This window comes from Oryctolagus cuniculus, chromosome 19, assembly GCF_964237555.1.
Source record: "Oryctolagus cuniculus chromosome 19, mOryCun1.1, whole genome shotgun sequence".
Taxonomy (NCBI): Eukaryota; Metazoa; Chordata; class Mammalia; order Lagomorpha; family Leporidae; genus Oryctolagus; species Oryctolagus cuniculus.
This window is the reverse complement of record NC_091450.1, coordinates 60,399,990-60,423,478: the sequence shown is the minus strand read 5'-3', so window position 1 is coordinate 60,423,478 and position 23,489 is coordinate 60,399,990. Positions and strand designations below refer to the sequence as shown.

Here is a 23,489-nt window from a genome sequence, read left to right as displayed (position 1 = left end):
ATCAAACCAAGATCCAACTTCATGCTGTCTATAGGAAAACCATTTAAATATACAGACACATGGAGGGGATTGGAAGTCATCTCAGTCAAACACATTTCCTTTGCATAGTAGGAGTACATTCAAGATGTATGTTGTGCAAAATGGTGAGAACAGTTAATAACAAGGTGTTCTACTATAGAAAATAACAGTTTAGACTTAAGTATTCTCATCATGAAAAATAGGTATATAATGGATATAATTGCCTTTATTTGTTCATGAAAATTATATAAATATTTCCAAACATGACTATGTGCTAAAGACATTTCATTCTTATCAGCTTAAGACACATATAGGGGCCAGTGTCATGGCTCACTTGGTTAACAGTCTGCCTGCAGTGCCGGCATCCCATATGGGCACTGGGTTCTAGTCCCAGTTGCTCCTCTTCCAGTCCAGCTCTGTGCTGTGGCCCAGGAAGGTAGTAGAGTATGGCCCAGGTGCTTGCACTCCTGCACCTGTATGGGAGACCAGGAAGAAGCACCTGGCTCCTGGATTCGGATCTGCACAGTGTTGGACGTGGTCGCCATTGGGGAGTGAGCCAATGGAAGGAAGACCTTTCTTTCTGTCTCCCTCTCACTGTCTATAACTCTACCTGTCAAATAAATAAATAAAAGACACAACTGATTAAAAATAAAAATAGGGGCCAATGCTGTGGCACGGTGGGTTAATGCCCTAGCCTAAAGAACCAGCATCCTATATGGGCACCAGTTGGAGACTTGGCTGCTCCACTTCCCATCCAGCTCTTTGCTATGGCCTGGGAAAGCAGTAGAAGATGGCCCAAGTTTTTGGGTCCCTGCACCCACATGGGAGACTTGGAAGAAGCTCCTGGCTCCTGGCTTCAGATTGGCACAAGTCCAGCCATTGCAGCCATCTGGGGAGTGAACTAGCAGATGGAAGACCTCTCTCTCTCTCTTTCTCTCTCTCTCTCTTTCTCTCCTCTCTCTGTGTAACTCTGACTTTCAAGTAAATAAATAACTCTTTAAAGAAAATAAAAGTAAAAATATGCTCCTTGAGCTGTGGCATAGTGGGTAAAGCCACCACCTGCAGTGCCAGCATTCAATATGGTTGCTGGTTTGAGACCCAGTTGCTCTGCTTCTAATCCAGCTCTCTGCTATGGCCTGGGAAAGCAGTAGAAGATGGCCCAAATCCTTGAGCCTCTGCATTCATGAGAGACCCAGAAGAAGTTCCTGACTCCTGTCTTTGAATTGGCACAGCTATTGCTGCCAACTGGGAAGTGAACCAGCAGATGGAAGACCTCTCTCTCTGCCTCTCCTTCTCTCTGTGTAAATCTGACTTTCAAATTAATAAATAAACCTTTTAAAAATATGCAGAAACATAGTCCATTACAATACCAGTCCAATGAAACCTAGAAAACAAAACATTCATTTCTGACTAATCAGGATTTAGGTCACAATACTACATGGGTTATACAGTGACAACAGGCAGTTCTCCAAGACACTACAATGCTTCCTACCAGTTTTCCTAAATAGGACAATAAGAAAAAAGTTATAGAACTAAATACTGGCCGGCGCCATGGCTCACTAGGCTAATCCTCTGCTTTGCGGTGCCGGCACACCAGGTTCTAGTCCTGGTCGGGGCACCGGATTCTGTCCCGGTTGCCCCTCTTCCAGGCCAGCTCTCTGCTATGGCCAAGGAGTGCAGTGGAGGATGGCCCAAGTGCTTGGGCCCTGCACCCCATGGGAGACCAGGAGAAACACCTGGCTCCTGCCATCAGATCAGTGCGGTGTGCTGGCCCCAGCACGCCGGCCATGGCGGCCATTAGAGGGTGAACCAACGGCAAAGGGAAGACCTTTCTCTCTGTCTCTCTCTCTCACTGTCCACTCTGCCTGTCAAAAAATAAAAAATAAAAATTTTTTTTAAAAAAAGAACTAAATAAAAAAATATAAATCCACCATTGGTAATCAGTACATAAATGAACAGTGTAAATATTCAACCAGTAGTCACTAGTAACTAGCAATGTGTTACCATTCAGAAATGTCAGTTAGCACTAGGTGGAGTAAATAAATAAATAAGGTCACTCCAAGTGCTGGGAAATCAAAAACTAAATGAGAGCATATGTATGAAAAGTTAGATACTTAATCCTTCTACTCCACTAACACTTCATACAGAATTAGAATTTATTCACAATCTATAACCTAACATTTCCCATTATTTTAAAAAACTACCATAAATTAACATGAGGAAATAAATTAAGAAAAATATTATCACAAGTATCAAAAAATAAACCAAGAAAAACTCACTGTTGAGCATAATATATTCTAAGCTACAGCAAACATTAAAAAGAACCTAGACTCATTCACCAGTGAGGGCAGAGGTTGAAGAGATCAAGAAGACCTCTGGGGGCCAACATCGTGGCAGAGCAGATAAAGCTACTACTTGCAGAGCAGCCATCCCAAATGGGTGCCTGTTCCTGTCTGGGCTGCTCCACTTCCAATCCAGCTCTCTGCTATGGCCTAGGAAATCAGCAGAAGATGATCCAAGTCCTGGGGCCCCTGCATGCCCATGTGAGACCAGAAAGAAGCTCCCAGCTCCTACCTTCAGATGAGCACAACTTCAGTCATTGCGGCCATCTGGGAATTGAACCAGTGGATGGAAACCAATTCCCCCCACCTCTGCCTTTCAAATAAATAAATCCAAAAAAAAAAAAATTTTAAATGACAACCCCTGAACTGACCAAGGCCCATTTATTTGAATGGGTAGTCATTCCATGAGTGTTTACATTATTATTCAAACTTAGCAGAAAGTAAAAACATTCTCTTTCCTTTTTCAGGTCTTATTATTGAATAAACAGATTCCATGAAAGAAAATAGCAATGTAACATTCAAATAATGGCACATAATTCCTACATAAGTGGGGAAATTGTGAATAAATGGAAGCAAATTTCCACAAAATACATGAAATGGAATGAGCTCTGGGAAGCAGCCTGCGGAACCCACAGTTCACAGGGAACGTACACTCAGAAGGTTCCCCAGGTTTCAAGTCTTGGTGATCACATCACACTGAAGAGATGCATCCCATGGGAGTTCATTCCTAGCTACTGAGTGAGGGATGCCTAAAAGAGTCAGAAATTTTAATTCTGAGGGCTTCACACTTTTTATCTAGAATTAGCAGAGGCTTCAGATTCAGGGCTCACTCCCATCAGGCACCTCCAGGCAGAAGCCAGTGCAAGACATGTGTCTTCTCTTTCTGGTCCCCATCTCTTTCCTGAAGTTTTCTGTGGATCTCACTCAGAGTCTTCATTAGCATAAGCTTAGCTATTATAGGAAAGGGTGGTTATGAAGAATCAGAGCCACTCCAATCAGGAAACTGCAAGGGGCTTAAATATACATGGGCCAGAAATTGAGGAGAAAAGAAAATATATTTTCTTATACAAATCATAAATAAATTCTCAAATTCATAAACCTGTTCTCACCCAGCAAAATTTGATCCTCACAGATATTCTGATTTCGTACAAACCATCATCTGACTAAACCAACTCCATGACACAAAGTAAAGCTGCTGTGTGCCCAAAGTGCATTTGCTTTTCAGGTCTCACACCAGTTAAGTAGGATGCATTTCCCTTGGCATTTACAAAGGTTCTACTCCCTACACAAGGTTGAGAGAATACAGTGTGCATCAATCATTTTTGTCTTGTCCCTTCAATACCAGCATCTAGTTAGCTGATATTAATATGTCTCCAAGGAATGAGAACTTAGTTGAGAGAAAATCTTAATGTCCCAAAGAGTGAGCTATCTTGATGGAGAGTATATAATAGATTCCCTAGTTTTAGGGCACCAATTACCACCCTGGATTCTCCCTCAACTTACTGTTGTTCTTCAGGAAGATGAGGAAGGGGATTTGTTAGACTCTGTTGGGGCACTGAGGCCCTGTTAGGCCACTGGGCCTGCACCGCACCTTCAGGCCCGATGAAAGTGGGCACAGATAGATCATTTAAAGTTTGGTGAAATATTTATTGCTTGGGAAAGCCCTGCACCTGGGATATTCCAAACTGCTAGACAATGCACTGTAAATTTCACAAAGGAGCCTTTCTGCATGTCCCCCACCCATCTTATCAGGGTCAATGTGGTACTCTGCACCTCCCCCAACAGGCCGCTTGAGAAGGGACACTGCTGCTGCACAAATGGAATGAAGCCTGGCTACAAAACCCTTGCCCTCTGTGTGGGCAGGCTTTACCCCCACTCTCTTTATCCCCCACCTTGGGTTCAGCCCCCAATTAAAGCAAAGTCTTATCTACTTTAATGGACCTCCTTGTCTGTTTTGAACCCTAAAATCCTAAAACCTATCAAGGATAACATTCACTCTGCATTCCTACAAAAGTGGACATCTGTGACCATCACTCACAAAGAGTTCTGAAACCCAGGAAAAGGAAGAGAAGGGTGTAGGGACCAGTGGTGTGGTGCAGCAGGCTAAAGTCCCAGCCTGCAGCACCAGCATCCCATGTGGGCACCAGTTCAAGTCCCAGCTGTTCTACTTCCAAATCAGCTTCCTGCTAATGTGCCTGGGAAAGCAGTGGAAGATGGACCAAGTCCTTGGGTCCCTGCACCCACTTGGGAGACCCAGGGGGGAAGCTCCCAGCTCCAGGCTTTGGATCAGTTCAGCTCCAGTCATTCCAGCCATTTGAGGAGTGAACCAACAGATGGACGACCTCTCCCTCTCTCTCAGTCTCTACCTCTCTTTGCAACTCTGTGCTTCAAATAAATAAAATAAATCTCAAAAAAAGAGAGAGAGAGCAAGGTGTATTGACAAGACACTACTCTGTAAAGTTTCTACTAAGAATCTCACACTGATGATGACATTCTGAAAAAAAATCTCTGCACTTAATATCAGTAAAAGGAGACTGCAAAGATTTTTTTAACTTCATTTATATTTACTTGATATGCAAATAAATGAAGACAGACAGATATCTGTCATCTACCATGCTTACCCCACATGCCAGCAACAGCCAGCAATGGGCCAGGCTTAAGCCGTGAGACAGGAACTAAATCTGGGTTTCTGATATTGGTAGCCAGAAACCAAGCCACTGCCTGCTGCCTCCTAGGATGTGCCCTAACTAGGTCAGAAACAGAACCAGGACTTAAACCCAGCACTCTGAGAGGTATGTGGGACCCAAGTGTCACTTTCACCACTGCTAACGTGCCCACTCCAGGACAATGATTTCTTATAGCACAATGTAACGTAGGCATTGTCTAGTTTTCTCTAACGTATAATGTTCACAGACAGAAAACAGCCTTTTAGACAGCTAAGGATTGTTTTGTGGGGGGAAAAAAGACAAAATACTGAATCTGAATGAAATTTTTCATGGGGAAAAACACTGGGTAGTGTTCTGAACTGCAGAGTTGAAGTTGGCATTTGGTAATGTGGGAAAAGATCTGGAGATTAAAGATCTATTCCTCTCTATTAAACATGGTTGATCCCCTCTGAAACTTGTGAGGACTGAGGTAATCCTGACTGAGAAATTAAGCAGTGAGAATAGGTGTAAAAAGTCATTAGGATAAATCCCTCATGTGATCAATGGCCTCTCTCCCGCGGTCTGCTATGAAGCCACCTGGGATAGGCCTCTCCCACACTCCATCTGTCCTCGTGGTGTCAGTGCCATCCTAAGCCTCCACCAGCAAAAAGACCATCACCACACACTGCCCCTCATCCCTGGACCAAAAGTGTGCGGTAAATATACCATTCCTTTCTACCATACCCAGCCTGCTGTTCTGTTACTAGCAACAAGGAAACTGACTCAGACCCCTAGGGAAAACTGAGCTATGACTTGAGACCCCGTTGGCCAACTCAAGGAAATTAGGTCATGCGTGAAGTTCAGATTCTCCCTTCTCACCACACAATCTGGAAAGGAGAGGCCCAGGGTTCAGGCAGAGTCACTGCACACCGAGTCAGGGCAGCACACCAGGGTTCCAGATGCCGGCCCACCTCACCTCCTGTGGGCCAGGAAACCTCACACACTCACCGCTTTCCTGCGTCCTACTCAGGGCCCTGCGGTGAGGGAACTTCAGAGTAGAAGCTTCTGAGCCGGCCGGGGCTCTCTCAGGAGCAGAACCAGGAAGCTGAATTAGGCAGCAACTGAAAGATCCCCGAGGGACTGCAGTGTTGCCCTGGCGGGCTTGATTCAACAGTTCATCCGGACACAGAGGCCGCATGACGTCACAGAGGACGTATCCAATCAGAATTGTCCCTAGCCTGAGGGTGGGCCCTTGGGGTTGCGCCGGGTTGGGGAAGTGAGAGGCGGGGCTTGGCCTCAGGTCTGAAGCTGCGTCCTTGGCGGCTGGGCCCTCCGGACTGCAGGGGCCGCTGCCTGGCCCTCAGGATCCCTCTCCTGAGACCTCCGCTTCCCTGTCCAAGATCCTGTTCACTTCTTGAAACTCCGAGCTTGTGATAATCTTCACGTAAGTTACAGTTTACTGACTGTTTATTGGATTCTGGGCCTTTTTTTCTTTGTATTTTTGGCATATTTTTCTGTTAGGTCATTTGATTTTATTAAATACGGATTTGAAGAGTTATTTCTTATACAGATATTCATTTTCTAGATTGTACTTTGTCTGTTACCATTTTCTATTTGCTTTTTATGAGTACCTAGTAACCCTCTTGTTTGTGTTGATCCTATACCCAATAATTTTGCTTACTTCACCTATCAGCTCGTATTTAGTTTTGGATAGTATTAGATTATCTCTATCTATACTAGTATCATTAACATGTTAACAGTTCTGTTGCTTAAAATCTGACCCTTTGGATAAAATTTCCTTTTGTTTGCTTTATTTCCCTAATTATGCATCCTGGACAATGTTGAAGAGAGAAAGTGAGAGGAGAAAGCCTTGTCCAAGTTTACCCCCAGGGAAAAATCATTCAGTGTTCTGTGTTAATTATGCTCTTTATTATTACTTCATTGTAGCCATCTCAATTATAGTAAGGGAATTACTATTTTTTTACTTCTGTTAACAGATTCTTTTTGTGGTTAAAAGCTGAATTTTATTAAAAGGTTTCCAACATTTAAAATCAATGATCATGTGATGTACTTATATTTTTCTTACACATGAATTATTTACTTGATTTATTTTGGAATGTTAATCACCTTTGCATCTTCTAGTATTTCATACTTGTTATCATCACTTCTGTTTTCATATTTAGTTTAAGAATAATATTTTTGCTTAAAATATTTGTGCCTCTTTTTAAAAGTGCATGTTAGGTTATTTTCACCTGATCTGACTGTGTCACCAATGTAATACTGAATTCAAAAGAAATTAAAATATATTCCCTGTTTATTGCTACTTTGGATGAATCTGGGAAAATGAGGAACAATCTTCCTTGTATGTGTAGAATTTTCTATAAGTCTGAGTCTGAAATTTTGCTTGTGGAATTTGTTCATTGGCTGATTGGATTTTTCAAATATTGATTCAACTTATTTAACTTATATAGAAGTTTCTACTTTATACAATATCTGGGTTATGGTATATCAGTTTTTAAAATATGGTGACTTTTTGCATCTCTCTAAAAAATTTTTACTCCTAACTATTTCTCAAAATCTTTATTATCTTGTTAAGGTATATAAATGGAGGGAGGTGGCTGGGGGGCTTTGTGGTGTAACAAGTGAAGCTGGGCCTGGGATGCCAGCATCCCATAAAGGTGCCAATTTAAATACTGATGTAGTGCCCTGATAAATGGCCTGGGAAAGTAGCTGAAGATGGCCCAAGTGTTTGAACCCCTGCAACCCACACAAGAGACCCAGATGAAGCTCCGAGCTCCTCACTCCTGGCTTTTGCTTCCCCATCTACTGTAGCCATTTGGGGAGTGACCCAGGAGATGGAAGATCTCTCTCTCTCTCTTTCTCTCTCTCTCTCTGGGTAACTCTTTTTCTTTTTTTTTTTTTTTTACTCCACTGCCTCCCCCATAACTCTGACTTTCAAATAAATAAATAAATCTTTAACAGAAAAAAAAGAAAATTTTTGAAGATGATGCTGTTTGATTCCTTAATTGGTATCTGTATGGTATTTCTCTTTCACTTCCTTAATGATTTATACTAGTTTTTATTAATTTTGTTAATATGTTTTAAACCCCCCCTTTTTTTTTTCTTATTTCTGTTGTGCATCTTTCTACAGGTATTTCATTAATGCCTGCCTCTGTTTTTACTTGTCTCTATTGTATATCCCATTCTGTAGTTAAGTTTAGTTCTTAAGAAAGAAATCACAGAGGGATGGCATTGTGGCATAGTGGGTATAGCTGCTACCTGCAACCCCAGCATTATATATTGGTGCCAGTTTGAGTCCAGACTGCTCCACTTGCAGTTCAGATCCCTGCTAATGGCCTGGAAAAAGCAGCAAGAGTTTGCCCAAGTACTTGGCTTCTGCACCCACATGGGGAATCCAGAGGAAGCTCCTGGCTCTTGGCTCCTGGCTTTCAACTGGCCCAGCTCTGGCCATTGCAACCATTTGGGGAGTGAACCAATGGATGGAAGATTCTCTCTCTCTCTCTCTCTCTTTCTCAAATAAAAAAATAAATCATGTAAAAAAAAAAAAAAAAGGAAGCCACAATGAGTGGTTCTCAGTCACTTGGGGCTCTAGTTTTTCTCTAAGCAGGTCTTGCTTGCTTTCTGTGTTTCCAAATCCTGTAATAATATGCCCTGTCTGCCTCCTAATGTCTTCAGTTCCATGTGCCTGCTCACTTTGCATATCTCTAATCCTGTTCCTGAAGCCCATATATTATTTGGAATTTCAATATCTCTTTTATCTCGGACCTTTGTTCATTTTGATATTTTTGTCATTTTAAAAATGTCATCCAAGCCAGCTATTTAAAGCTTCTATTCCTTGTGTCTGCAGCATGTACCAGCTGCAAGTGTCCTCATCCCTTTTGTGTACAGCACATCTCTAGTCAAATCTCCTAGTATGCTGGAGACCATGCCAACCCGCATGTGTCTCCAGCCACTCTGCATGTAGTGATTCCATATCAATTTGGTGGTTATCTTCACTAATTCTGTAAAGAATGCCATTGGTGTTTTGATAGGAATAGCATTGAATCTGTAGATTGTTTCAGGTGGTATAGACATTTAATGATTTGATTCTTCAGATCCATGAACAAGGAATATCTTTCCATTTTTTGTGTCTTTGATTATTTCTTTCATCAATGCTTTAAAATATTTTATAATTTTCTTTTTTGTGGAGTATGTGCTGTAATTCATAGAGGTAGACATGCGAATTTGGGGCCCATGCTATGGCATAGTGGATAAAGCTGTTGCCTGCAGTGCCGGCATCCCATATAGGTGCAGGTTTGAGTCCTGGCTGCTTCACTTCTGACAGAGCTCTTTGCTATGACCTGTGAAAGCAATGGAGGATGGCCCAAGTCCTTGGGTCCCTATACCCATGTTGGGGACGGACCTGGAGGAAGCTCCTGGTGCCTGGCTTTGGATTGGCACAGCTCCAGCCATTGTGGCCAAGTGGGGAGTAAACCAGTGGATGGAAGACACCCCCACCTCTCCTTCTCTCTCTTTGTAACTCTGACTTCCAAATAAATAAATAAATCTTTAAAAAAAAAAGGAAATGTGACTTTGAGGTGAGTGTAGACTTCCTAGGGTGTGTATTTTCAGTTCACAAGGAGTTTGTTGACAGTTTCTGTTTGGAAATGTGACCACCAGAGCCTTGTTCTTGTTGTTGAGGGACACAAAGGGGACAGTCCTTGTTACATTAGCAAGCCTGAGTGATTCTGGGGTTTGTGGCACCAATAGTTTTGGCTGTAAGACTGTGTGATATGAACAGGCCCTGTCCCCGGTCTTCCTAGGAGAGTGCAACTAGGGGTTTTTACCACCAAACCCGCCCCATCCCAGGACTGGAGGATGTGAACTAAACCCTGCTGCAATCCTGTAGGGTAACTACAGGTATAAAGAGAATTTCATATGGGTAGGTATGGATCTGGAGAGGTAGAATGCATGCAGATTCCTCTGGAAGTACCATAGGGTAGAATCTAGTCAGCTTAAAGAAATTAGTACTGATCATTACAGCCCTGGTATTGCAGGGTACAGTGGAGCCATTACCCAGGTTTCCTATGGTGTGAGGCAAGTATTGAGTATAGTGGTGTGTATCTGAAACACAGTGATACAAATAGAGCATTCCAAATGCCATAAGTGAGTGGAAATTACTCCAAAGATTATAATACTCAACAGTAACAATCTTAGTTCCACAAGGCACAGATGAAATTGGACCCAGTTCTCAGAAGGTATACAAGGATCTTGTTGGGGTTGATGCCTTGGGCTGCAGCACCATGAGCTAAGGGATGCAGAGGGAAATTCCTCAGGTAAGGTTAGGGCTGCTACTTGCACTACTCCCAATAAGACAAGGGGAACCCTCTTGGATCTTATAGAGTGAATGGCATAGCTCTGGGGCTTATGGCCCAAACTCCCACAGTGGCAGGATGCAGAGGGTATGCTCCCCACATGTCTCTAGCCACAGAAATAAACTGTATATATATATATATATATATATATATGTGTGTGTGTGTGTGTGTGTGTATGTGTATGATGTTCTGTTATGTACATGCATTTTCATGTTTTGGAATATAGACAGGCTAAAAATTTCCCAAAGCTTTATAATTTTATTCTGCTTTGCTATTAGTTCCTCCTTCAGTATACTGCTTTTTCCATTTTTCTATAAGCATTCAGGAGGAACCAAACCATTATTTAAATATTATATTCAGGAATCTCAGAGCTGGTGACATGGCACAGCAGGTTGAGCTACCACCTGCAATGCCAACATATTGTATTGAAGCACTGATTCAAATCATGGTTGCTCTACTGCCGATCCAATTTCCTGCTAATATGCCTTATAACACAGGACATAGTCCAAGTTCTTGGGCCCCTGCTAAACATGCAGGAAACCTAGGATGGAGTTCCAGTCTTCTGGTGTTGGCCTGTCCCAACCCTATCCATTGCATCCATTGGGGAATGAACCATAAGTTAGAATATCTTTCCCTCTCTCTGTCTCCTCTCTGTAATTCTGTATTTCAAATATCTAAAACTGATTTTTTAAAATAAACATCTCCTCTTTTAAATATATAATTTTATTTCTCACAAGTTTGACCTTTAACAAAAGTCCAGAACCAAGTCTCTATAGATTGAATTGCCTTTCCTCCAGGTTCTTATAGCATATTTTTCATTCCCCTTTGAAACCACGCCAGAATTACCCACATGATCCATATATCTAGTATGTATATTAAAACTATTCCAGACTGTACCCTCTTATCCAGCTCCAAATCTGCTTTCACATGCATAAGTATTTGTTAGAAAAGTACCCCAATATTAGTCCCACCATATGTCTTAACCTTCTTGGACTGCCATAGTAAAATACTACTGCCTATGTTTGTTAAACAAATAAAATTATTTTTCACAGTTATGAAAGTTGGACAGTTCAATATCAAGGTGTTGGCTGATTTGGGTCTTGTTTGAGCTCTCTTTTGTGGATTGATTTCATCTCACCATTGTCTGAGATTTTTTCCTTCAGTATGTGCATGCAGTGGAGGAGGGCAGTGTGCTCTTTTCCTATACCTAAGAATCCACTAATCACAAGAGGATGGCCACACCCTTATTGCCACATATAATAGTATGTTCCAAAGAACTGATCTCAAAATGTAAATGACTTCAACATATGTATGAAAATGACCTACAAAATGGTAGAAAAATAAAATACATGTTAATTTTGGTACAAAGAAATTTAAAACTGCACAGTTTTCTATAATATACATTTCCATAGAGTTATTAAAACCTTATATGAATGAATTTTTAAAAATTGTGCAGCATAGTAAGCATATCCTTTGTTTCATTTTCCACAAATGTATTGAAGTGTGGAAGACATAAACATTAAGTCCATAACATACCAGAAAGGTGCATTTGTAGTGATCATGGTTGGAGGCTAAGGCTTGATGTTAATTATGGAAAGCTAGGGGACCAGCACTGTGGTGCAGCAGGTTAAAGTCCTGGCCTGAAGTGCCAGCATCCCATATGGGTGCCAGTTCGAGACCCAGCTGTTCCACTTCTGATCCAGCTCTCTGCTATGGCCTGTGAAAGCAGTGGAAGATGGCCCAAGCCCTCAGGTCCCTGCACTGGTGTGGGAGACCTGGAGGAAGCTCCTGGCTCCTGGCTTCAGATTTGCACAGCTCCAGCTGTTGCAGCCAATTGAAGAGTGAACCATTGGATGTAAGACCTCTCTCTCTCTCTCTCTCTCTCTCTCTCTGTAACTTTGACTTTCAAATAAATCTTTTAAAAAATGATGGAAAGCTAGACCAAGACAGGAGGAGAGGAACCAAAAAAAGTTTTATATTCTCAGAGAATGGAGAAATTTACAGATATGAGACAGCTGACTCCTGGTGATAGAAATAATCTTCACCAATTGTTAGAATGGCACAGATAGTAGCAACCTCTACTAGATTTCCATTTTAGGCCTGGAGGCATATCATGTGTATTTAGGGAGAGTTCAAAGACTATCCCAATTATTTCAATATGAGGACAACATAGGATCTGGGAGATTGATTTGCAGTTTCCTTTAAGCCTTGTGCTTAGGAGCATGCAAGGACAGAAGGGTGATATTGGTGTCTGTGGGACTGTCAATGCAGCTCAAAGCTCTAGAATCCATCTAGCACAATTTTGGTCCAGAGATGTGATGAGAGGAGTTCTGTTGTAAATAGGCTTTAAAACATATTGCCAAATTTGATCATTCATTAATACAGTGACCAATTGTTTGTCAGTGAAAATACTTGTGAGTGACATTAGATCTCCAGCATTAACTTATAAGCTGATCTGACAATTAGGTCAATTATTATGTCTCTTCACCATGGTTATTATATTTTGTCACAAAATCTTTGGATTATGATGATTGTATGCCAAAATCGGTGGTGTGTGAGCCACACCATTTGTCACCTTTGGTTCATATAAGTGCTTTCTTTTAAAGTTTGGGTAGCTGCTGACAGAAACTGTGGATTCAAAAGGCTTCCATAGCCTTGGCAGCTCATGTCAAGAGCCTCGGATGATCATTGATGTCATATATAAGAGTGTTAATTGTTAACAACAGGAGTCACTGTGCACTTTCTTCCCATGTAGGACTTATGTCCTCAATGAGTTGTATTATGAAAATTAACTGTAAAACTTGTTCTCAAACAGTTTTGTGTGTGTGTGTGTGTGTGTGTGTGTGTGTAAATTGTTAAAATCTTTACTTAGTACAGAGTTGGTCTTCTGTGTATACAGTTAATTGAAATAGATCTTAATGGAGAATGGACCTGCAATGGGAGAGGGAGGAGGAGGTGGCATGGAGTAGGGGTGGGAGGGTGGGTATGGTGGGAAGAATCACTATATTCTTAAAGTTGTACTTATGAAATTTGCACTCATTAAATAAAAGGTTTCTTTGGGAAAAACAAAGTTTGGGTCTCTGGATTGCAAACTGATGTATGCATCCAGACCAACGTAATATAATCAACAGTTAGAAGGATGGTGTAAAGATATATTTGGATAGCTTTTTCCTAAGATTATATTATTTATTTGAAAGGCAGAGTCACAGCAAAAGATGGAGGGAGGTTTCCCTCCTCAAATGGATGCAATGGTCACTGTTGGACCAGGCCAAAGCTGTGAGCCTGGGAATACTTTCAGGTCTCTCATATGGGTGGCACAGGCCCAAGCACTTGGGCCATCCCCTACTGCCCACTCAGGCACATCAGCAGAGAGCTGGACCTGAAATGGAGTGGCCAGGTCTAGGACCTGAACTCATGGAATGCCAGTGCTGCATTCATTGATTTAACTAGCTGAGCCAAAATGCCAGGCCCCTTGAATTGTTTTTGTCATTTCATACTGGGGGTGACCACTGCCAGAAAGGGTGGCCTCCAGTGTTTGCTGTCTGAAGCTACAAGTCAGGGAACAAGATAAGGTAACTCTCCAATATCAAATAACAAAAGATATTCAAGGGGCCTGGCTTTGTGGTTAAGTTGGTTAAGCCACCACCCTATGAGTGCCATTTTTCTTTCCAGTTTTAAGAACAGGGCAAAATTGGATGCATGGGAAAGCAGTGGGAATAATCACCCCTTTATTAATTGTGTCTTCTATCATAAATTACAATACTTGAATCCTTTGAATTTCCTAATATTTGACCATCTTACTCATTTTAATTTTGTCTGTGGATTTCCACTTCATCTAGCCAAATTCTAACTCCAAAAACTTAGTTTACTTTTAATTTGTTACTGATGCTGTTAGAGTCACTCTGCCTCCTTTGGAATAATTGTGTTCATTTGACCATGGAAAATTGAAGCGGGCCCGTGCTGTGGTGCAGCGGGTTAAAGCCCTGGCCTGAAGTGCCGGCATCCCATATGGGCACCAGTTCTAGTCCTGGCTGCTCCTCTTCTGATCCAGCTATCTGCCATGGCCTGGGAAAGCAGTGGAAGATGGCCCAAGTCCTTAGGCCTCTCCACCTACGTGGGAGACCCAGAAGAAGGTCCAGGCTCCTGGCTTTGGATTGGTGCAGTTCCGGCCATTGTGGTCATCTGGTGAGTGAACCAGCAGATGGAAGACCTCTCTCTCTCTGTCTCTACCTCTCTCTGTAACTCTGTCTTTCAAATAAATAAAATAATAAATCTTAAAAAAAAGATGAAATGATGCAATGGTTTTAACAAAGAAAATTAAAGCATTGTTATAATTAAAATGAAGTATAATAAGTGAATACATTATTTTTATTCTGTTTTTATTTTTGTAATTTTCCTAAGATCATATGATGTATTTTGTTTAAATTTAGGGCTATCCCTTGGTAAAATTGTAATTTGGGCCACACTATTGATTTCACCCATGAAGTTTTGAAAATAGGTGCATATTAGAAACTGTGAAAGTTAATTTTAATAAAGATTTATTTTATTTATTTGAAAGGCAGAGTTAGAGGGTGGGGAGAGAGAGAGAGAGAGAGAGAGAGAGAGAGAGAGAGGTCTTCCATCTGATGGTTCACTCCACAATTGGCTGCAACAGGCAGAGCTGTGCCAATCTGAAGCCAGGAGCCAGGAGCTTCATCTGGGTCTCCCAGATGAATGCGGGGGCCCAAGCTCTTGAGCCATCCTCTAATGGTTTTCCAGGCACATTAGCAGGGAGCTGGATGGGAAGTGGTGCAGCCAGGGGTTGAACCAGCATCCACATGGGATGATGGCATCATAGGTACTGATTTAACCCATTAAGCCACAATGCTGGTCTCAAAAGTTAATTTAGACACCATGCCATGGAAACACCAAAGTCCACCAGTATCCTTTTAAATCTGTTTATTATATCATTAAATATTTTAATTTCTAGTTGGATCAAAGTATGGACTTTAAGAAAAATACACAAGAATAATTTATTCATTTTGTATTTTCTTTCCTTTTCTCTGATATCTGGATTTTAATGGAAATATTTTGAGTGTTTTATTTTTCATTTATCTTATTTCTCTCATTTTCTCATTTAGGCATTTAGGCACCTAAAACCACAGTTTTTAATTTCTATATTTCTTTGAAAAAAAATTTTTGTGGAGCTTCTGGGTGAGTGCAGGTAAAGCAGGTAGAGATTGGATATATGACTTTGCCAAAGTCACCATGACATATTACAACAAATGGGATGGATTACCAGAAGTTGTTTCACACAGTCCTTCACATTGGAAGTTCAAGATCAAGGTGTTTTCAGGCATGGTTACTTCTGTGACCTCGCTCCCTGGCTTCCAGTCAGCCACCAATTTGCTGGGTGCTCACATGGTATTTCCTCTGTCCATGTGAATCCCTAATGGCTCTCCTTATAAGGACAGCTGTGACTCTGGATTAGGGCCTCACACTTGATATCATTTTTCTTCTGTTACATCTTAAAATGTCCTGTCTCTAAAAATAATCACATTGGGGGTTAGGGTTGCAAGATAGTAACTTTTGGGAGAATCAGTTCCACCCATTACAGTGAGAGGGTCCCAGGGCTCTTCCTCAAAGAAAGCCAGGTCTGAAGAGGGCTTAGTGTTTGAAATGAGGGTTAGGGTTCCTCATAATATTTTTTTCTATGCTGTCTCTCAAATGCACACACACACACACACACACACATATATATAAACTTACAAATCCCTGTGTATACATACACAAAATAAAAATTTCTAAATGTTGTATTCAGGTAAAATCAACATAGTAACCCATGCAATGGAATGTTAGAAAATATTGAAATGGAAAAGAAATAGGAAAATAACAACACAGGCAGTTATATAAGAATATATATGATCCCATCATTCGTAGTTACCAAAAAACAAGCACCAAAGTACAAGAAACAAAACTAAAACTGGGGCTGGTGCTATGGCATGGTGGCTGAAGCCACCACCTGTGGTGCTGGTATCCCATATGGGTGCCAATTCAAGTCCTGGCTGCTCCACTTTTGATCCAGCTCTCTGCTATGGCCTGGGAAAGCAGTGGAGGATGGCCCAAGTCCTTGGACCCCCGCACCCACATGGAAGACCCAGAAGAAGCTCTTGGCTTCTGGCTTCAGATCAGTGTGGCTCTGGCTGTTGCAGCCAAATGGGGAGTGAACCAGCAGATGGAAGACCTCTTTCACTCTCTCTCTCTCTCTCTGCCTCTCCATTCTCTGTGTAGCTCTGACTTTCAAGTAAATCAATAAATCTATTTTAAAAATCTATTTTTAAAAAAAAAAACTATTCTTTACAGGAATACAGGCCAGTTTACATGAGGAGCATTGTCCTAATGATTTTGTAAACTTTTTTTTAAGATTTGTTTTATTTATTTGAAAGACAAAGTTACAGAGAGAGGTAGAGACACACAGAGAGAGGTCTTCCATCCACTGGTTCACTCTCCAGATGGCCACAACTGAGCCAACCCAAAGCCAGGAGCCAGGAGCTTCTTCGGGTCTCCCATGTGGGTGCAGGTATCAAATGATTTGGGCCATCCTCCACTGCTTTCCCAGGCCATAGCAGAGAGCTGGACTGGAAGAAGGGCAGCTGGGACTAGAAGTGGTGCCCATATGGAATGCCTGTGCTTTAGGCCAAGGATTTTTTAACCCCTGTGCCACGGTGCCAGCCCCTTGATCTTATAAAGTTTGAATTGTTATTCTGTTTAAATGATTATATGACAAATATGATTATATGACAAATAGGGAAGATAGGTTCTGAGAAAGTATCAATCTATTACTATAGCAAAAAGGTTTAATGCTCCCTTTTATCATTTTTAAACTTTTATTTAATAAATATAAGTTTCCAAAGTGCAACTTTTGGGTTATAGTGGCTTCCCCCCCCCAATAACCTCCCTCCCACGTGCAACCATCCCATCTCCCACTCCCTCTCCATCCCATTCGCATCAAGATCCATTTTCAATTATCTTTATATACAGAAGATCAATTTAGTATATGTTAAGTAAAAATTTCAACAGTTTGCCCCCACACAGAAACACAAAGTATAAAATAATGTTGAGTACTAGTTATACCAATAATTCACATAGTACAACACATTAAGGACAGAGATCCTACACGGGGAGTAAGTGCACAGTGACTCCTGTTGTTGCTTTAACAATTGGCACTCTTATTTATGGCGTCAGTAATCACCTTAGGCTCTTGTCATGAGTTGCCAAGGCTATGGAAGCCTCTTCATTTCGATAACTCCTATCTTATTTAGACAAGGTCGTAGTCAAAGTAGAAGTTCTCTCCTCCCTTCAGAGAAAGGTACCTCCTTCTTTGATGGCCCGTTCTTTCTGCTGGGATATCACTAACAGAGATCTTTCACTTTAGGTACTTTTTACTTTTTGCCAGAGTGTCTTAGCTTTCCATGCCTGAAATACTCCCATGGGATTTTTAGCCAGATCCGAATGCTTTAAGGGCTGATTCTGAGGCCAGAGTGCCATTTAGGACATTTGCCATTCTATGAGTCTGCTGTGTATCCCACATCTGGTGTTGGATCATTCTCTCCTTTTTAATTCTATCAGTTAGTATTAACAGACACCAGTCTTGTTTATGTGATCCCTTTGACTCTCAATCTTATCATTATGATCAATTATGAACTGGAACTGATCACTTTGACTAGTGGTATTGGTACATGCCACCTTGATGGGAATGAATTGCAATCCCCTGGTCCGTTTCTAACTCTACCATTAGAAGTAAGTCCAATAGAGCATGTGCTGAACTGTACATCTCCTCCCTCTATTATTCCAACTCTTATATTTAACAGGGATCACTTTTCAGTTAAATTTAAACACGTAAGCATAATGGTGTGTTAATTAAAGAGTTCAACCAATAGTGTTAAATGGAACAAACATACTAAAAGGAATAAAGTAGTAGATTGTAACATAAGAGTCAGGACAAGGACTGATCAAGTCATTGTTTCTCATAGTGTCCATTTCACTTCAGGAGGTTTCATTTTAGGTTCTGGGTTACTTGTCACCGATCATGGAGAACACATTATATTTGTCCTTTTGGGACTGGCTTAATTCACTTAGCATGATGTTTTCCAGATTCCTCCATTTTGTTGCAAATGACCGGATTTCATTTTCTTTACTGCTGTATAGTATTCTGTAGAGTACATATCCCATAATTTCTTTATCCAGTCTACCGTTGATGGGCATTTAGGTTGATTCCAGGTCTTAGCTATTGTGAATTTAGCTGCAATAAACATTGAGGTACAGACAGCTCTTTTATTTGCCAATTTAATTTCCTTTGGGTAAATTCCAAGGAGTGGGATGGCTGGGTTGTATGGTAGGGTTATATTCAGGTTTCTGAGGAATCTCCAAACTAACTTCCATAGTGGCTTTACCAGTTTGCATTCCCACCATCAGTGGGTTAGTGTCCCTTTTTCCCCACTTCCTCGACAGCCTCTGTTTTTGGTAGTTTTCTTCATGTGAGACATTCTAAGCGGGGTGAGGTGAAACCTCATTGTGGTTTTGATTTGCATTTCCCTGATTGCTAGTGACCCTGAAAATTTTTTCATGTGTCTGTTGGCCATTTGGATTTCTTCTTTTGAAAAATGTCCATTGAGGTCCTTGGCCTATTTCTTAAGTGGGTTGTTTGTTCTGTTGTAGAGTTTCTTGATCTCTTTGTAGATTCTGGATATTAATCCTTTATCTGTTGCACAGTTTGCAAATATTTTTTCCCATTCTGTTGGTTGCCTCTTCACTTTTCTGACTGTTTCTTTTGCAGTACAGAAACTTTTCAGGTTGATGTAATCCCAAATGTTAATTTTGGCTTTGACTGCCTGTGCCTCTGGGGTATTTTCCAAGAAGTCTTTGCCTGTGCCTATATCTTGTAGGCTTTCTCCAATGTTCTCTAATAATTTTATGGTGTCAGTCATAGATTTAGATCTTTAATCCATGTTGAATGGATTTTTGTGTAAGGTGTAAGGAAGGGGTCTTGCTTCATGCTTCTGCCTGTGGAAATCCAGTTTTCCCAGCACAATTTGCTGAATGGACTGTCCTTACTCCAGGAATTGGTTTTAGATCTTTGATCAAATATAAGTTCACTGTAGATGTTTGGAGTGATTTCTGGTGTTTCTATTCTGTTACTTTGGTCTATCCATCTGTTTCTGTACCAGTACCATGCTGTTTTGATTATACCTGCACTGTAGTATGTCCTGAAATCTGGCATTGTGATGCCTCCGGCTTTGTTTTTGTTGTACAAGATTGCTTTAGCTATTTGAGGTCTCAGGTGTCTCCATATGAATTTCAGCACCCTTTTTTCTGAGAAGAATGTCTTCGGTATTTTGATTGGTATCACATTGAATCTATGGATTGCTTTTGGGAGAATGGACATTTTGATGATATTGATACTTCCAATCCATGAGCATGGAAGATTTTTCCATTTTTTGGTATCCTCTTCTATTTATTTCTGTAAGATTTTGTAATTCTCATCACAGAGATCTTTAACATCCTTGGTTAAGTTTATTCCAAGGTATTTGTTTTTGTAGCTATTGTGAATGGGATTCATCTTAGAAGTTCTTTCTCAGCCTTGGTATTGCCTGTGTATACAAAGGCTGTTGATTTTTGTGCATTGATTTTATATCCTGCTACTTTGCCAAAATCTTCTATGAGTTCCAATAGTCTCTTAGTAGAGTTCTTTGGGTCCCCTAAATAAAGAATCATATCATCTGCAAATAGGGATAGTATGAGTTCTTTCTTCCCAATTTGTATCCCTTTAATTTCTTTTTCTTGACCAATGGCTCTGGCTAAAACTTCTAGTACTATATTGAATAGCAGTGGTGAGAGTGGGCATTCCTGTTTGGTACCAGATCTCAGTGGAAATGCTTCCAACTTTTCCCCATTCAATAGGATGCTGGCAGCAGGTAGAAGAATGTTCCTTCTATACCCAATTTGCTTACAGTTTTCATCATGAGAGGGTGTTGTATTTTATCGAATACTTTCTCTGCATCTGTTGACATAATCATATGATTTTTCTTCTGCAGTTTGTTAATGTGGTGTATCACATTGATTGATTTGCGAACATTGAACCATCCCTGCATACCAGGGATAAATCCCACTTTGTCTGGATGGATGATCTTTCTGATGTGTTGTTGCATTCTATTGTACAGAATTTTATTGAGCATTTTTGCATGTATGTTTTTCAGGTAAATTGATCTGTAATTCTCTTTCAATGCTACGTCTTTTTCCGGCTTAGGGATTGAGGTGATGCTGACTTCATCGAAAGAATTTTGGAGGATTCCCTCTTTTTCAATTGTTCTGAATAGTTTGAGAAGAATTGGAGTTAGTTCTTCTTTAAATGTCTGGTAGAATTCAGCAGTGAATCCATCTGGTCCTGGACTTTTCTTTGTTGGGAGGGCCTTTATTACTGTATCTATTTCTGTCTCAGTTATGGATCTGTTTAGGTTTTCGATGTCTTCCTGGTTCAATTTAGGAAGGTTGCGTGTGTCCAGGAATCTATCCATTTCTGATAGGTTTCCCTGTTTGCTGGCATACAGGTCCTTGTAGTAATTTCTGATGATTCTTTTTATTTCTGTGGTGTCTGTTGTTACATTTCCTTTTTCATCTCTGATTTTATTGATTTGGTCTTTTCTTTTTTTAGTTAGTTGTGCCAATGGGGTGTCAATTTTGTTTATTTTTTCAAAAAACCAGCTCCTCGTTTGGCTGATTTTTTGTAATTTTTTTTGGATTCAATCGTGTTGATTTCTTCTCTGATTTTGATTATTTCTCTTCTCCTACTAGATTTGAGTCTGGTTTGCTGCAGATTTTCTAGATCCTTGAGATGCAGTGAAAGCTCATCTCTTTGGTGCCTTTCCAATTTCTTGATGTAGGCACCTATTGATATAAGCTTTCCTCTTCACAGTGCTTTTGCTGTATCCCATAAGTTTTGGTATGTTGTGCTGTTATCCTCATTTACTTCCAGAAAATTTTTGATTTCTCTTTTAATTTTTTCTATGACCCATTGTTCATTCAAGAGCATGTTGTTCAATCTCCACGTGTTTGCATACTCTCTAGGGATTCCTGAGTTGCTAATTTCCAACGTCATTCCTTTATGGTCTGAGAAGCTGCATGGTATGATTCTAATTCTTTTGAATTTGCTGAGACTTGCTTTATGGCCTAGTATGTGGTCAATCCTAGAGAAGGTTCCATGTACTGCTGAGAAGAATGTAAATGCTTTCTGTGCAGGATGAAAAGTTCTGTAGATATCTGTTAGATCCATTTGGGCTATAGTGTCCTTTAAATCTACTGTATCCTTGTTGATCTTCTGTCCTGTTGATCTGTCTATTTCTGAGAGTGGTGTATTGAAGTCCCCCAGTACTATTGTATTGGGATCTAAGTCTCCCTTTAAGTCCCTTAGCAAATCCTTTAAATAAACCGGTGCTCTGTAATTAGGTGCATATACATTGATAATCGTTATATCTTCCTGTTGAATTGATCCATTAATAATTATATAGTGCGGCTCTTTGTCTCTCCTAACAGTTTTTGTGGTAAAGTTTATGTTGTCCAGTATTAAGATGGCTACGCCCACTCTTTTTTCATTTCTGTTGGCAGGTTTATCTTTTTCCAGCCTTTCACTTTCAGTCTGCATGCATCTTTGTTGGAAAGATGTATTTCTTGCAAGCAGCAAATAGATGGGTTTTGTTCCTTTACCCAATCAGCCAATCTTGTCTTTTAACTGGACAATTCAGGCCATTAACGTTCAATGTGACTATTGATAAGTAGTAGCTTTGCCCTGCTATTTGCCAAAGATATTTTCTGATATATGTTTTGAACTTCCTGTGATCTTTTGGTGTGAGATTTCCTTCATTTACCTTCTTTCATATAGATGACAGTGTTTCTGTGTGTAACACATCTTTAAGCATCTTTTGCAGGGATGGACGAGTGGCGACAAATTCTTTCAATTTCTGTTTGTTGTGAAAGGTCTTTATTTCACCTTCATTCACAAATGAGAGCTTAGCAGGATATAATATTCTGGGCTGGAAGTTTTTCTTTCTTAGTACCTGGGCTATCTCTCACCATTCCCTCCTAGCTTGTAGGGTTTCTGATGAGAAGTCAGCTGTGAGTCTGATTGGAGATCCTCTGAGAGTAATCTGACATTTCTCTCTTGCACATTTTAGGATCTTTTCTTTATGTTTCACTGTGGTGAGTTTAATTACGTGTCATGGTGAGGATCTCTTTTGGTCATGTTTATTAGGAGTTCTATGAGCTTTCTGTACTAGGATGTCTCTGTCCTTCTCCAAACCTGGGAAATTTTATGCTAATATCTCACTAAAAAGGCCTTCTAATCCTTTCTCCCTCTCCATGCCTTCAGGAACTCCTAGAACCCGAATGTTGGTTTTTTTAATAGTATCCTGAAGATTCCTGACAATATTTTTTAGATTTCTAATTTCCTCTTATTTTCTTTGGTTTTATTGTATATTTTTTCTGTTCTCTGTCTTCTAAGTCTGATATTCTCTCTTCTGCTTCACCCATTCTGTTTTTAAGGCTCTCTAATGTGTTTGTCATTTGATCTATTGAATTCTTCATTTCATTATGATTTCTCATCAGTATCACAGTTTCATTTTCTACTAGTTGTTTCATTTCATTTTGATTCCTCCTTAACATTTCATTTTCATGAGAGAGATTTTCTATCTTATCCATTAAGGTTTTCTGTAGTTCAAGAATTTGTTTTTGAGAACTTCTTAATGTTCTTATCAATTTTTTGAGATCTGCTTCTTGCATTTCTTCTATCTCATCATCTTCATAATCTTGAATTGGGATGTCTATTTCATTTGGGGGCATCATAGTGTCTTCCTTGTTCTTGTTACCTCAGCTTTTGTGTTTGTTTGGCATATTGGAGATATTCTTTGGTTTTTTCTCATTATACTGTGACTCTAGATTAAGAGGACTGTCTGCTTTTGATGGATCCTTAGAGGCTGTGATGGGTGTGGCCAGAGAGCTCTGGTTCTACAGGGTTAAGGGTGTGTCAAAGGTGATTCACCCTGATTGTTCTCTTGTTCACTCACGCTCTCTCTTTTTTT

At 40.4% G+C, this 23,489-nt stretch overlaps 1 long non-coding RNA gene across 1 annotated transcript in view; it reads left to right on the top strand.

Annotated features, from left to right (window-relative positions):
- Positions 1-6,000: 6,000 nt before the first annotated feature.
- LOC138846875 (uncharacterized) overlaps positions 6,001-23,489 on the top strand; it is a 127,564-nt gene continuing 110,075 nt past the window's right edge. Inside the window, exon 1 of the long non-coding RNA XR_011384392.1 lies at positions 6,001-6,449. This is a non-coding gene — a long non-coding RNA (uncharacterized lncRNA). The remainder of the gene's footprint in view (positions 6,450-23,489) is intronic.